This window comes from Carcharhinus amblyrhynchos, chromosome 1 (assembly GCF_965287045.1).
Source record: "Carcharhinus amblyrhynchos chromosome 1, sCarAmb.v2.hapA, whole genome shotgun sequence".
Lineage (NCBI taxonomy): Eukaryota > Metazoa > Chordata > Chondrichthyes > Carcharhiniformes > Carcharhinidae > Carcharhinus > Carcharhinus amblyrhynchos.
In genome coordinates, this window is record NC_137324.1 from 125,787,414 (window position 1) to 125,803,675 (window position 16,262).

The window sequence follows — 16,262 nt, forward strand, 5'->3', positions numbered from 1 at the left end:
ATAAAGGATTGGTTAGCTAACAGGAAGCAGAGAATTGGAATAAATGGATCTTTTCCAGATAGGCAAACTGTAATTGGTAGAGAACCACAAGGATCAGTGCTGGGTTCTCAGCTTTTTACAATCAATATTGATGACTTGGAAGAAGGGACTGAATGCAAGGTAGCTAAATTTGATGACACCAAGATAGTAAGTTGCCCAGGAGAAGGTCTGCAAAGGGATATAGACAGCTTAGTTGAGTGGAATAAAACATGGGTAAATGCAAACTTTTCCATTTTGGAAGGAAGAATAGAAAAACAATATATTGGGCAAAACTCTCTGGCCTCCCCTGTGTGTTTTCCTCTGCAGTGGGAGGCAGCATATTGTTTGCTGGATCCCACTGATGTCAACAGGAATTCCTGTTGGAGTCATCCCATGGTGCATTGCAGGGGATGCGCTGCCGCTGAGATGAGAGAATCCCACCAGCATGAACAGCCGGAGAGTTCCAGCCATTATTTAAATGGAATCGTAGTGGTACAGAGGAGACTTAGCATGTAGATACAGCAAGTGATTAGGGAGGTAAATGAAATGTTGGCATTTATTGCAGCAGGAATGGAATCTAAAAGTGAGGATGTTTTACTGCAGCTGTATCGGGCCTTGAGACCACTGGAGTACAGTATTGCAGTTTTGGTTTCTTTATTTGAAAAAGATACAATTGCTTTAAAAGCAGTTTAGAGAAGGTTCACTTGAATCATTCCTCGGATGAAAGCGATGTCTTATGAAGAAAGGTTGACCAAGTTAAGCCTACATCCATTGGAGTTTAGAAGAATGCGAGGTGATGTTGAGGAGACTTAATACAATGAATACTGGGAGGAAACTAGAACTTGGAGACATTGTTTAAGGGTCCCTTTCAGGACAGGAATGAAGTTTTTTTTTGCACTAGAAGTGTCAGTTGTGTGCGCAGTTCTCTTCCAAGAAGGTGATGGAGTTGAGTCTTTAAATTTATTCAAGGCTGAATTAGATAGGTTTCTGTCAACAAGGAAGTCAAGAGTTTTAATCAGTAAAGAGAGATGATATCTTGGAGGGGCATCAAATGAAGCTTTGTGGGCAGAGCTTAGGAATAAAAAAGAGACAGTTATGTTGCTAGTTGTTTATTATAGACCCCGAGATAGACAGCAGGAAATTGAAGAGCCAATATGTGTGCAATTTGTGAAAGGTGTAAAAATAATGAGGGTAATTATATTAAGTAATTTCAACTTTCCCAACATTAATTGGGATAGCCATTATGTTAAGGGCTCAGATGGAGTAGAGTTTTTAAAATATATACAGGAAAACCTTTTAGGTCAATATGTAGAGGATCCAACAAGGGATGGCGCGGCGCTGGACCTAATTCTGGGGAATGAAGCCGATTAAGTGATTGGTGTGTTGGTGGGGAAGCATTTTGGTGATAGCAACCACAACATGGTTCAATTCAAATTTGCTATGGACAAAGAAATAGACAAGTTGCAGAATAAGGTTTTGGATCGGGGAGAATAGATTTTAACAAAATAAGGCAGGATCTGGCCAAGGTAGACTGGAATGAGTTATTTGTGGGAAAATCTACAGAAGAGCACTATGGGGGAGTGCATTTAGAGATGAAATGGGGAGGGTACAGGCCCAACGTATTCCCTTTAGGGTAGTAGAAAGGTGTAACAAACCAAAAGAACAATGGATGCTCAGACATTCAGGATACAATCAGAAGGAAAAGAGAGACTTTTAACAAATATGAGGGGACTAAGTCCGTGGAGGCATTGGTGGAGTTCAGAAAGAACAGGATGGAGCTTAAGAGATATGAGAAAGCTCTGGCTGGTAAAAGCAGGGAAAATCTTAAGACATTCTATGAGTATATCAATGAGTAGACAATAACCAGGGAAAGAGTAGGGCCCATTAGGGATCAAGGAGGCAACCTGTGGGCGGAGGCAGAGGGCATTGGTAGGGTGTTAAATGAATATTTCACCTCTGTCTTCACCCATAAGAATGAGGAGGCAGTTATGGAACTCGGGGAGAGAGATTGTGAAGTTCTGAGAAAAATTATCATAGGGAATGACAAGCTACTGGAGGTATTGGCAGGCTTAAAAGTGGACATATCTCCAGGTCCAGATGAATTGTATTCTCGGCTATTGTGGGAGGCAAGGGAAGGAACTGCAGGGGCTCTGACCCAAATGTTTATTTCCTTGCTGGCCACCAGGAAAGTCAGTGGTATACACCTGGTGTATGAGGTGGTTGAGGAGTGTGAGAGAGGTGTGACGGCAAAGTCTCTCAGCGTAGTCTGTGTTATTAGGTTGACCATGACATCACATAATCCTGCCACAGCAACCTCTAAAAGGCATGCCGGACCATCAACATGGATGCCATCATCTCACATGAAAACACCATCTACCAGGTACGCAGTACATACACTTGCGACTTGGCCAATGTCGTTCACCTGATACGCTGCAGGAAAGGATGTCCCGAGGCATGGTACATTGGGGAGACCGTACAGACGCTACGACAATGGATGAATAAACACCACTCGACAATCACCAGGCAAGAGTGTTCTCTTCCTGTTGGGGAGCACTTCAGTGGTCACAGGCATTCGGCCTCTGATCTTCGGGTAAGCGTTCGCCAAGGCAGCCTTCACGACACTTGACAACGCAGAATGGCTGAGCAGAGTCTGATAGCCAAGTTCCACATACATGAGGACTGCCTCAACCAGGGTCTTGGGTTCATGTCACACTATCTGTAACCCCATGACTTGCCTGGGCTTGCAAAATCTCACTAATTGTCCAGGCTGGAGAAATACACATCTCTTTAACCTGTGCTTAACCCTCTCACCACTCACATTGTTTATATCTTTAAGACTTGATTATCTGTAAAGACTCGCATTCCAATCATTATTTTGTAAATTGAGTTTGTATCTTTATATGCCCTGTTTGTGAACAAAACTCCCACTTAACTGACAAAAGAACAGCGCTCTGAAAGCTAGTGGTTTGTGCTACCAAATAAACTTGCTGGACTTTAACTTGGTGTTGTGAGACTTCTTACCGGGAAGGTACCAGTGGATTGGAGAACAGCAAATATGGTCCCACTATTTAAGATCAGTTGTAGAGCCAAGCCAGGGAACTCTACACCTGTAGGTCTCATGTCAGTGATCGGGAAGCTACTGGAGAAAATTCTGAAGGAGAGAATCTATCACCATTTGGAGGGATAAGGTTTGATCAGCGATAGTCAGAACGGTTTTGTCAGAAGGAGGTCATGCCTAACAAATTTGATGGACTTTTTTGAGCATGTAACCATGTGTGTGGATGGGGGTAGTGTGGTTGATGTAGTTTACGTGGATTTCAGCGAAGCCTTTGGCAAACGAGCTATCAAGGGAACGAGCTATCTTGGGTCTGGTGTTATGTAATGAGGCGGGTAGAATCAGGGACCTTGCGGTGAAGGATCCTCTTGGGGAGACTGATCATTGTATGGTGGAGTTTCTGGTGCAGATGGAGGAGGACAAAGTGGGTTCCCAGACACGTGTCCTTTGTTTGAACAGAGGGGAGTACGGTAGGATGAGAGAGGAATTGGCGAATGTGGACTGGGGGAGCGCGTTGGAAGGTAGGTCTGCTGAGGAGCAGTGGAGGATCTTTAAGGAGATCCTTCTTGGTGCTCAACAGAAATTTATTCCGATGGTCAAAAAGGACCGTAGGAGGAGAGGTAATAAGCCATGGATAACGAAGGAGGTGAAGGAAAGTGTTAAATTAAAAGCAGAGGCGTTTAGCGTAGCTAAGAGTAGTGGGCGAGAAGAGGATTGGGAGAGGTTTAGATGTCAACAAAGATTGACAAAGAAATTGATAAAGAAGGGTAGGAGAAACTATGAAGCTGGGCTAGCGCTTAGTATGAAAAAGGATAGCAAGAGTTTTTATAAGTATATAAAAAGGAAGAGGCTGGCTAGGGTGAACATTGGACCCTTAGAGGATGAGAAGGGGGACTTAGTGGTAGGGGATGGGGAAATGGCTGAGGTCTTGAATAACTTTTTTGTTTCGGTCTTCACGGAGGAGGACGTGAATAATTTGCCGGGTGTTAGAGATGGAAAGGTGGTAGGACTGGAGGGTCTTGATGACATTACTGTTACTAGAGAGGCGGTGCTCGACAGACTGGAGGGGCTGACTGTGGACAAGTCCTCAGGACCGGATGGAATGCATCCGAGGGTTCTGAAAGGAATGGCGGAGGTGATAGTGGATGCCTTGGTGGTTATTTTCCAGACGTCGCTGGATTCCGGGGAAGTGCCTGAAGATTGGAAAGCGGCTAATGTTACGCTGTTGTTTAAGAAGGGTGCCAGGCAAAAGGCGGGGAATTATAGGCCGGTTAGTATAACGCCTGTTGTAGGTAAAATGTTAGAATCCGTCATCAAGGAGGAAATAGCGAGGCATCTTGAGGGGAATTGCTTGATAGAGCAGACGCAGCACGGTTTCGTTAAGGGGAAGTCATGTCTGACGAATTTACTGGAGTTCTGTGAGGATGTGTCTAGGGCGGTGGATAGAGGAGAGCTGGTGCCTGTGGTCTTTCTTGATTTTCAGAAGGCGTTTGACAAGGTACCTCACAAGAGGTTACTGCAGAAGGTCAGGGGACATGGAGTTGGGGGTAGGGTGTTAGCGTGGATAGAGGATTGGTTGTCAAATGGGAGGCAGAGAGTGGGGGTCAATGGGTGCTATTCGGATTGGCGGTTGGTGACTAGTGGAGTGCCTCAGGGGTCGGTGCTGGGGCCTCAGCTATTTACCATTTATGTAGATGATCTGAAGGAGGGAACCGAGTGTATGGTGTCGAAATTTGCTGATGACACCAAGATTGGAGGAACGGCAAATTGTGCGGAGGGTGTGGAGAGTCTGCAGAAGGATCTAGATAGGCTGGGCGAATGGGCCAGGAACTGGCAAATGGAATTTAATGTTAGCAAGTGTGAGGCGGTCCACTTTGGTAGGAATAATGGTAGGAAGGATTATTACTTACGTGGCGAAAAACTGCAGCAAGCGACGGTGCAGAGGGACCTCAGGGACCTTGTGCATGAGTCGCAAAGACCCAGCTTGCAGGTGCAGCAGGTGGTCAGGAAGGCGAATGGGATGCTGGCCTTCATAGCGAGGGGGATTGAATATAAAAGTAGGGAGGTCTTGCCGCGGCTGTATAGGGCATTGGTGAGGCCGCAGCTGGAGTACTGTGTGCAGTTTTGGGCGCCGCACTTACGCAAGGATATTTTGGCCTTGGAGGGAGTGCAGAGGAGGTTTACTAGGCTGATACCGGAGTTGAGGGGGTTGAGCTATGAGGAGAGGCTGAATAAACTAGGCTTGTACTCGTTAGAGTTTAGAAGAATGAGGGGAGATCTCATTGAGACGTATAAGATGATGAATGGGATGGATAGGATAGAGGTGGAAAGACTCTTCCCGCTCAGAAAGGACAGTAGGACTAGGGGGCACAGCCTCAAGATAAAGGGGGGGCGGTTTAGAACGGAGTTGAGGAAGAACTTCTTCACTCAAAGGGTGGTGAATCTCTGGAATTCTCTGCCCGTTGAAGTGGTGGAGGCTACCTCGCTAAATATTTTAAGATGCGGGTTGATGGGTTTCTGATAAGAGAGGGGATTAAGAGTTACGGGGAGAGTGCGGGAATATGGAACTGAGCCACGACAGATCAGCCATGATCTTATTGAATGGTGGGGCAGGCTCGAGGGGCCAGATGGCCTACTCCTGCTCCTATTTCTTATGTTCTTATGTTATGTTCTTATGTTCAAAGTGACACGGGGGGCTTACTAAAAAGGCAAATGCACATCACCTATCTGGGTGATCTTCTAAGTTGGATTAATTATTGGCTTAGCAGTAGTAGACAGAAGGTGATAATAAACGACTGCTTTAGTGACTGGAGGCCAGTGAACAGTGACATACCACAGGGATCCATGCTGGGCCCCTATTTTTCATCATTTACATAAATGACATTGATGACTATGTGGGAGTGGGGTGGGGGGGGGAGGGGGGGGGAGTGGGGGGGGGGGGGGCGGTGGGGTGGTAGGTTCAGTAAATTTGCCAATGACACAAAGATTGGCTGGTTGGTAAACAGTGAGGCTGGGTGTCTTGGGTTACAGGAAGATAGAGGCACGATGGTCAAATGGCAGATGGAGTTTAACCCTGAAAAGTGTGAGGTGATACACTTTTGGAAAGAATAATTTAACAAGGAAGTATGCTATGAAAGGTTCTGACACTTGGAAGTTCCAAAGAACAAAGGGACTTTGGCGTGTTTGTCCATAAATCTCTGAAGGCAGAAAGGCAGGTTGAGAGGGTGGTGAAAAGGGCATATGGCACACTGGTCTTTATCAATCAGCGTATAGATTACAGTAAGATCATGATGGAGTTGTATAGAACTTTGGTTAGGCCACAGGTGGAGTACTCTGTGCAGTTCTGGTAACCACATTACAGAAATGATGTGAACGTTCTGGAAGGGATGCAAAGGAGATTCACCAGGATGTTGCCTGGGATGGAACATTTAAGTCATAAAGAGAGGTTGGATAGGCTTGGGTTGTTTTTAGTGGAGCAGAGAAGACTGAGGGGCAATCTGATTGAGATGTTCAAGATTGTGAGGGGCGTGGACTGGGTGGATAGGGAGCAGCTGTTCCCCTTAGTTGAAGGGTCAGTTACGAGAGGACACAAGTTAAAAATGTGGGTTGAGAGGTTTAGGGGGGAATTTGAAAAAAAGTTTTTACCTAAATGGTGGTGACAATCTGGAATGCCTCACATCCTTTAAAAATTACCTGGATGAGTACTTGGCACCCAATAATATTCAAGGCTACAGGCCAAGTGCTAGCAAGTGGGATTAGGTGGGGAGGTCAGGGCTTTTTATGCATCAGTGCAGGCTCAATGGACTGAAGGGCCTCTTCTGCACTGTAGTATTCTATGATTTTATTAAATGGTGGAATGGGCTCAAAGAGCTCAATGGCCTAATCCTGTCCCTAAGTCCTATGTAGCAATGTGAACCATGCCCAGTTACCCACCACCCCATAGACTTTATAAATTGCCACAGAGAATAGATAATATCAAACCACAGAAGAATTTTATTGGAAAATGAATTAAATTGACCAACTTCAGAACAAGTTTCAACTTCAGCTAAGAGAAGCGCAGAGAGGAAAAGTATGGCACTTTTAAATCACGTTGTTCTTTCTTTTCTGGGCAATGCAAAAATTGCAGCAATGCTCTTGTAAAAGAATACATTTGATGTATTTTTCTTTGGGAAACCAGCTTGTTAAAGGCTTTTGTGAAGATAATGCTGATCCAAACCCTCTGGTGCCAACAAATGTCTCTCTTTCTATTCACCATTGTTACTCATACCCCTCTATGCCTCCCACATTCTCATGACCCTTTTCAGCCCCGATATCAACTTAGTGTCAATATGCCAACCAACGCCCTGACCAGTCTTCACCTTACCCCCTCCAAGCCAATACATCTGATATTCCTTGACAGCTCCTTGGCAGGTTCAACAACTTCATAGCAGTTGTGACAGCTCCATGACAACTGTGACAGTTCCAATGAGCTTCTGCACAATCGTGTTTACCTTTAGCAGTAGTAAAGGGTGTTTTAACATCTCAAAGGGTCCAGGCGACGGTGCAGAGGGACCTCGGGGTCCTTGTGCATGAGTCGCAAAAACCCAGCCTGCAGGTGCAGCAGGTGGTCAGGAAGGCGAATGGGATGCTGGCCTTCATAGCGAGGGGGATTGAATATAAAAGTAGGGAGGTCTTGCTGCAGCTGTATAGGGCATTGGTGAGGCCGCAGCTGGAGTACTGTGTGCAGTTTTGGGCGCCGCACCTGCGCAAGGATATTTTGGCCTTGGAGGGAGTGCAGAGGAGGTTTACTAGGCTGATACCGGAGTTGAGGGGGTTGAGCTATGAGGAGAGGCTGAATAAACTAGGCTTGTACTCGTTAGAGTTTAGAAGAATGAGGGGAGATCTCATTGAGACGTATAAGATGATGAATGGGATGGATAGGATAGAGGTGGAAAGACTCTTCCCGCTCAAAAAAGACAGTAGGACTAGGGGGCACAGCCTCAAGATAAAGGGGGGGCGGTTCAGAACGGAGTTGAGGAGGAACTTCTTCACTCAAAGGGTGGTGAATCTCTGGAATTCTCTGCCCGTTGAAGTGGTGGAGGCTGCCTCGCTAAATATTTTTAAGAAGCGGGTTGATGGGTTTTTGATAAGAGAAGGGATTAAGGGTTATGGGGAGAGGGCGGGAAAGTGGAACTGAGCCACGACAGATCAGCCATGATCTTATTGAATGGCGGGGCAGGCTCGAAGGGCCAGATGGCCTACTTCTGCTCCTATTTCTTATGTTCTTATGTTCTTATGTTCTTATACCTCTCTCAAAGGATGCACTGGGACCATCCAAATGGGTACCTTGACAATCCAATTTAGTTCATCAAGACCTCCTATAAACTGGTATAATCTGCACAGTTCAAGTTTCATACTCCTGATCTATCAAAATCTTGCTTCATTGGAGGCAGCAAGTGACTTAAATGGCCAGCTGCCTCTGTAAATCACACATGCACAAGTCCCATTCTGTCTCTAATTCTGTCCCAATGAAAATATGAAATACTCTGTTCAGGGATGGGACCTAGAATTTCTTGGATTTTTGCCACAATAGAGAGCCTCTCTATCGGCATTGGCCCAGATTTTCGCTACACAAGATAACATCTCCGTCGAAAACTGGGGCCTATAACTCAAGGATTAAGAATTCCATTAGCCACTTTAGTAAGCCCAGAGCATTTTATCATGCAAGCAAAGCAGTGTTGTCTCTTCAGTCCCATCCAAGGACTGAAAAATGCATTCCAGGTGCAATCAAAATTAAATGTTACTTATCAACCTAATCTGATATTTGGACATTCAATGGAAGTTCTAACATTGAAATATTGGACTTTTCAATTATAGCTCATCAGATGTCTATTTAAATTAGAATCTCACAGCAGACTTTGCTAGAGGGGTTGGATAGGCACTGTCTTCACAAAAGCCTTAAACAAGCTGGTTTCCCAAATAAAAATACATCGAATGCGCTCTCTTGCAAGAGTATTGTTGCAATTTTTGCATTTCCCAGAAAAGAAAGAACAATGTGATTTAAAAGTGCCATACTTTTCCTCTCTGCACTTCTCTTAGCTGAAGTTGAAACTTGTCTGAAGGTGGTCAATTTAATTCATTTTCCAATAAAATTTTTCAGTGGTTTGATATTATCTATTTTCTGTGGCAATTTATAAATCAATTGCCTCTCAAGCGAGCATTTTAAAACCACTGATTCTCCTGTCACTGACTGTGGAAGTGTCAGGAACAATTACGCTTGCACCTGCAGCCACATGTCAGCTAAGTATGCATGCATAACAACTTATGTCTTTCTAGTTGATGGCATTTTTATCCATTAACTTAAACAAAGAAAAATCAAGGGTATTTTAGGCATGCAGTCTAACTTGCCTAACTTTCTGATATTGTTTTCTACAGCATACTATACAATTCATGTTCAACCATCTGTGACCAAATACCTTGAATGTATCTTGTTATTATTGTGACTAATTATTATTCAACAATCTTAGCATGACTTATTTGGTATCATTCTAAAATCAGACATAGAAAATCAAGGCTTCAAACCACACACACCGGACATGAACAGGTAAATCCAGGCTAACACCTCAATGCATGTAAAGAGATTTTATGCTGTCAGAGGTGCCAATTTTGGGATGAGATGTTAATCACGTCTACCTCCTCTTAGAACTCAAATGGATGTTAAAAATCCCATGTCATCATCTGGAAAAGAGAGGAGTTTCCTTCTCTTGTCCCAGCCAAGATTGATTCCTCAATTAAGATCACTGGGAAAAAAGACATCATCAAGTTCTTACTTACATTGTTGATACAGAAAAATATTTGTAGACATAACAATCACTGCAGTCTAAAGAAGGAAAGAATGGCATAAAGGGCTGTGCAATACTGCAATATGATAAAATGATATACAAGTACGGGGTAAATATATTTAGTCACAACCTTATACGCAATCCAGAGAATTCACAAAATAATGCTGAAACTAGTATAACTAGTCAAATATTCAGGATTTATCACTGACTTGCTGATGATATCCTAATCTATTTTTGATATTTAGCAATAAGCCACTCGTGAATCAGCCTCTGCAGGCACAACAGACGATGTTCAATACAGAAGTGACATACACCCTTGGTGCAGTCCATTGTCTCCTGAGACAGATGGATGTCAGTACTGAGCTAATTCCATTGAAAAGTTTTGATGATATCATAAACCCTGGAAATATCCATGATTTATTTAAACAATTATAATTCATTTTAATGGCCCTATAAATTGCAGGAACATCAAACGTATAAAATCATCAAAGCAGTATACCCTCCCACGAGTCAGACTAAAATACAATCTGTAAAGCACTTCCACGAACCTGATATTTTATATAAACCATTTACTGTTTTATCACATCTGTACTTAACTTCTAGAGTGACAAGTTAAACTTCTCCATGGCAATTTCATCACCATAACATCAGGAGACAAAATTGGCCGCTTTAGTAAGCCCAAAAGCATTTTATCATGCAAGCAAAGCAGTGTGTCTCTTCAGTCCCATCCAAGGACTGAAAAATGCATTCCAAGGGCAATCATAATTAAATGTTACTTATCAACCTAATCTGATATTTGGACATTCAATGGAAGTTCTAACATTGAAATATTGGAGTTTTCAATTATATCTCATCAGATATCTATTTAAATTAGAACCTCACAGCAGACTTTGCAACTGCAGCATATTTGATCATCAATAAAAATTCAAACTTATTGATTCTTATTGAATGATCAGCAGCAATATAAAGTTATTGCAATATTCTTAGCAATAGTAGGTCATGTGGGAACAATCCTTTTTAGCTTTTTAACTCTTAATAATCAAAAACCACACTTGATGACAATTATTACCTCACAAAATGTAAGCAGATTATATAATAACAAGTAATTAGTTTGAGTTACAAGTCATGCCAAAAATGTTCTCAGTTGGCAAAGTATCAAAGTTTCAACTGTAAACAATTAATCCTGCTTATTTTATCTGAAGTGAAAAATCACTCTAGGTGATACATTCATCATGAATTTTCACTACTTGTAATCTTAACAGAGGATTTCAGGATCCTTTGACCTTTGCACCTGGATTCTTGAATTCCCCAAATACATAAGCCAAATACAAATCCCCCAAATTCAGTTTCCTAATTGTTTCACATCAGTTTCTTAAATCTAAAACCTCATAACAATGGAAACAATTCTGGAGGTCTCACTGCCCCTCAGTTTGTGACTTAATAAAGAGCAATCAACAAACAATTGCTCTTAAAATATGCTTTATTATGTTAAAACAAAATGAGAAAGAAAATAAGGCAAATTAAAGATAAATCCTATTAACTAACATCTGCTTTGCATGAAAGTAAAATGTTGCAGATGTGGGAATGCAAATAAAAAAGAAGTGCTGGGAATACTGATCATGTCAGGGATCATCAATTCAGAGAGAAACGAAGAACAAACTGTAATGGTTACAGTGCTGCAATTGTCGATTGACTGGAGAGCTGCTGGGAAGCCTGCCATAGCCACTTCTAGGAACGGTTGGAACTAAATCCAATTTAGATAGCTCACTTGCTGCCGACATTTTTGCACTATATTTCTGGTGTGGTACAGATAGCCCGCTTCTGAAAGCCGCAAGCCAATTGGAGTCTGGTAGTCGTCCACTGCAGATAATGCCACTGGGAGCAGTGGTCACTGCTTGTATTGCATTGGTGCCTAGGAGAACAGCCCCAGGCAATAGCGAGTGAGGCAAACCCTCCAAAGCCAGTCAATGAGGCTCTGGCAAGGGAATGGGGATTTTGGAGAGGGGCCACTGTGAATGACAAAGGGCAAGATTCCAGAGGCTCCCTGCCATTTTTCCGGTGGGATCTTCTCTTGGCCACAGACTGACTGAGAAGAATTAATGCCTCCCCCGCCCCGCCAAAACTGGTCGCAGGCCTAACTCCAGAATTTAGCTGAAGTTTGCCCAGGTGCATAGTCCCTATCTATCACTGATCCAATATCAGTGGCAGAGGAATAAGGCCCTTAACTGGCCATTTAAGGGCCTCTTGTGACCTCGAGACAGGAAGGCTATTCTCCTCTTGAATTTAATTGAGGGGGAATATCTCCACCCTGCACTCTCCAGCCATATCATATAGCTCTATCCACTTTTCAACCCATTTGCAGGGGAGGGAAGGAGAGCATCAAATTCCACCCAAAGATAACATCTTTGATTAATATTTTAAAGCAGGTCTAAAGCACTTTAAAGCAGATTGTGGTATTTGAGGGAAGAATTATCTTCTGGCTAAAACCAAGCAAACAAATTTCCATGTGAAACTTTCAAAAAAATGCTGTTAAGCTCAAATTTTTGCTGTCTGCGGTTTAAAAGAATGGATAAAGGTGAGATGCAAAATGGAGGTGAAATGCCCTGACCTGGTAATTCTCACTATCATTTTGGAAGTGATTCAAATTTAAAGTCGGTAGAAAAAAATCATGAAGCGTGTTGTAAGTAGAAGGACATCTATCTTTGTTAGTGTGTGTTTCTGTGAGAGGCTTTACTTGAACAATCTCAAGGTGTACCAGCTTCTGCACACTTTTTTTGGTCCTTTTTTCTGATGCAGTAATTTCATTTGCAGTCTGTGCTTTTCTTTTGTCTCTTGCAGCCTTTGTTTGTTTTCCTTTGTTGTTTACAGCAGCTTTTTCCTGCAGATTTTGAACCTTTTGTGTTCATGGGTTCTTGGTGTCTTCTCTGCTTCTTCTATTTTTTCCACTCTCAGCTGACACCAAATTGCAAGTATAAGGACAGCTGCACTTCTGTAGTGTGCGCTCCATGAGAGCTTTATTGAACTGATCTCAAGATGTCTGCCCCCACGTGACATGGGCATATGATAACAGAAAGGCCGAATTGTCAGACTGATTACATTTCAAAACCCAAACAAGGTTGGATGATTTTATGGAGTCTGCAAGAATGGGAAATACGTTCTGCAAAGTGACTGAAATTAGGTGGGTCTCATGGCTCTCAAAACCTTTAAAATCCTTGTTTGACATTTGGATCCTCAGTGATAAGGCTATCCACTGTGGACATAGCTGATGAAACCAGTGAGGTATCCCAAGCACAATGCAGAGAAGCACAATGATAAATCTCATGCTTCCATCCGAGCCATCATCGTGAGATTCTCATTTTGTGACATTTGCAATATTTTGTACCCACTTCACTGTTTGCACTTACTGCTAACGTGGGTGCAAAATCACTGCCGTTGTGTTTTTGCGTGATCTTTATTGAATGTTCATGTGAATTTCCACTTCATGATGATCATCTGTGGGACTGGCTCAAAATGCAGGCTCAGCTGCACGCTAAAGAAAATTACTCTCAATGGTTATAACTATGATAGGTGCTGTTGCATTCAGTGCACTTCAAAGATGGTGCTGGAACCAAATAATTGAGCAGGCCAGGCTGTTAAATGTATGTCCAATGCCCCAAAGAGCAAGCACGAGCAATGTGTTTGACAAAACCACGCTCCCATTCTATTCTAGGCAGTAGAAGATGCAGGTTTAGGTTTGCAAGAACAAAAACAGAAAATGCTGGAAAATCTCAGCAAAGTCTGACAGATCTGTGAAGGAGAATAGAGCTAACATTTTGGGCCTGGCAGACACTTCAGTAGAATTGAAGGCAATAGAAAGTAGGATGAGATTTACTCTGTTAGGTTTTTGGGGTCAGACAAAGAGAGGACACGTCCCCTCTTCTTTGTGCTTTACCACATTTCTTTCGGCTCACATCCAACTCTTGGTGCCCCATTAACAAAGATGTCGTAGACAAAAAGACAAAGGAACATAAATGGTGGTGATCATGGTTAAGGGGCCATTAAGAGACCAAAATGTGTAAATGGCAAAACAAAGTGAGCAAAGAGTGTCAAAGGACAATCTGAGACAGGTAACAGATGGTCCTAGTGGAGTGGGGGTTGGGGGGAGGTGAACCATAGTGGGAGAAAAAAGATGGGAAATGAGATTTTAAAAGGTGGAAAAATGAAATGATGGAAGAAATGAAAATTTTTAAACATGAAGATAAAGTTAAATGAAACAAAATAGAATGAAATGAATGGAAATGGGGTGAAGGTGAAAGAGTGTGTTTATTCTGGGGGAGTTGTTGAATTCAATGTTAAGACTGAAAAGCTATCAAGTGCCTAATCGGGAGATCAGGTGCTGTTCCTCCAGTTTGTCTTGGGCTTCATTGGAACATTACAAGAGGCCAAAGATGGATCTTTATCTTTAGGATGACAGGGCTAGGTCTACACTCAGTAAGGCGATGGGTGATAGCCTTGTAGGTGCCTTATTGTTGAGTGAACCTTGTAGAGATCAAGTTGTTCCTGGCATCCTTTGCTCATTGCTCTATGGCTCTGGCATCCAATGAAGGTTCATTTGTATTTATAGCCTCCTCCTTAGGCCCTGCATTGTTATCTGAGGATAGGTGATATTCCTTGTGCTCTTCCTATTGCATGTCCTTGCTGTAGGTTGTGTGGTGCAGCACAGCAGACCATGGCTATTCTGGATGTCCTCTGGGAGTGCATATTGAATTCCTCCTCCATAATGATTCTGGTAACAAAAGCACATTTTAAGCAAGCCAATGATTTTCTCTGCCATCCCTCAGTGATGTAATTTTCAATAAATTAACATCACATTAAGGGGTTTCCCTGCAGTATAATCTCCCCAAATTCAGGCCACACTATTACATGCGGATTTACCAAGAATGCAAATGGCAACATGGGTGCAAAATCTCATGAGGCAAAAAATGCTAATCTCACCAGCAAGATTCCAGCCTCCCACCCAATCTCACCAGTGACATAACAAGGAGGTCATTCATCTTCTTTTTGCACCTCACTGTGCTCCTGTCTTCCTGTGTAGGGACTTAGCGCTGACCAGCATTGCACTCGTGCAGGTTTAGTGACTTTGCTCGAGGGTCTTTGCCCTGTTTGAGCATGCCTCTCCTCCACTGTATCCAACTACCTGATCAGTGCTCCCTCTGTGAAGTGTGGAACAGACTTCCCTGCAACAATCCTCTTGGCTAGACTTTGAACAAGTGCAGAGCCCCCCAAATGTTTAAAATGTTTAGCTGATCCCTGGGCAGGCAAATCATAGCCACCTCACCACAGGCATGGTGTGAATCTCATGACTTTTTTAAAAAAAGTCTAAAAATACAGCACAAAATTGCACCAAAGGAGCTGGCATGTTTCTTTCTGGTTTTCTCACCCAAACTACACAGCCAAAATAATGGAAAATTCCACCTAGGAATTTGCCCCTTGCTGGCATGATATCAGGTCAGCAGGGTTTACTACAGGCTTTGCAAAACGTGAACCAGGCAGAGGATTCCTGATGCAGCCACACAGTTAAGTATAGCCCCCAGGGAAAGCAACATGCTCCCCAGCACCCTGGCATTGCCTGTTGGATCATGCCTGCTGATTTGTTTCTGCACCGAGTGCTGCACAATGCAGCAAAAACTGTTGGTTTTGCAGCCGTCATGCTGAAAGACAGTTTTTCCATGTAAGACAGCACTCTGCAAAAAAATGGAAAATTCCCCCAATGTACCTCATTTAGTAATACTGGCTATATCTCTATCTCCTCTGGAATTATCAAAGTGTGCCCAATATAAGCCATACCCTGATCATTAGCTCTCACACTATAACAGGCCATCGAGAATTATCACTTAAGTGCACATGAATAAAGAAATGGCACCACCTTGTCCATGTATTTGCAAGTGTTAAACAGATGGATAGATCACCTATGCTACCTTTGCGTTGTTGTATCCTTGACATCCGCAACTAAGGTGGAGACAGTCTGCTTAGTGTTGGGCTGCCTTTGGTCTCGGCAGCTCCAGCATTTTGGGGGTTTCCTGCAATAGTGCATGAGCATCCTCCCCAGTTTTATCTGCTAGATTTAATAAGGGTCAAAGATAGAAGGAAAGGCATAGCTGCCCACTCACACATATACAATCTCCCACTCTTTCAATGAACTGCATCAGAAAATAATTCAGACTTTCCAACACCAACACTGAACCTGAGACCTTCCTGTCATATGCTGTTACATGATACTTTCAGCACCTGATGAATCAGAGACACTTTGTGAAAGAAACAAGATATTATAAGTTAAGAATATTTGTGCTTATATTTATTTTGAAGTCTGCAAATTATCCCCTTAATCT

The 16,262-nt window shown here is 42.9% G+C and overlaps 1 protein-coding gene across 4 annotated transcripts in view; it reads right to left on the minus strand.

Annotated features, from left to right (window-relative positions):
* tll1 (tolloid-like 1) overlaps nt 1-16,262 on the minus strand; it is a 303,989-nt gene that overhangs the window by 133,511 nt on the left and 154,216 nt on the right. The window lies entirely within an intron of this gene.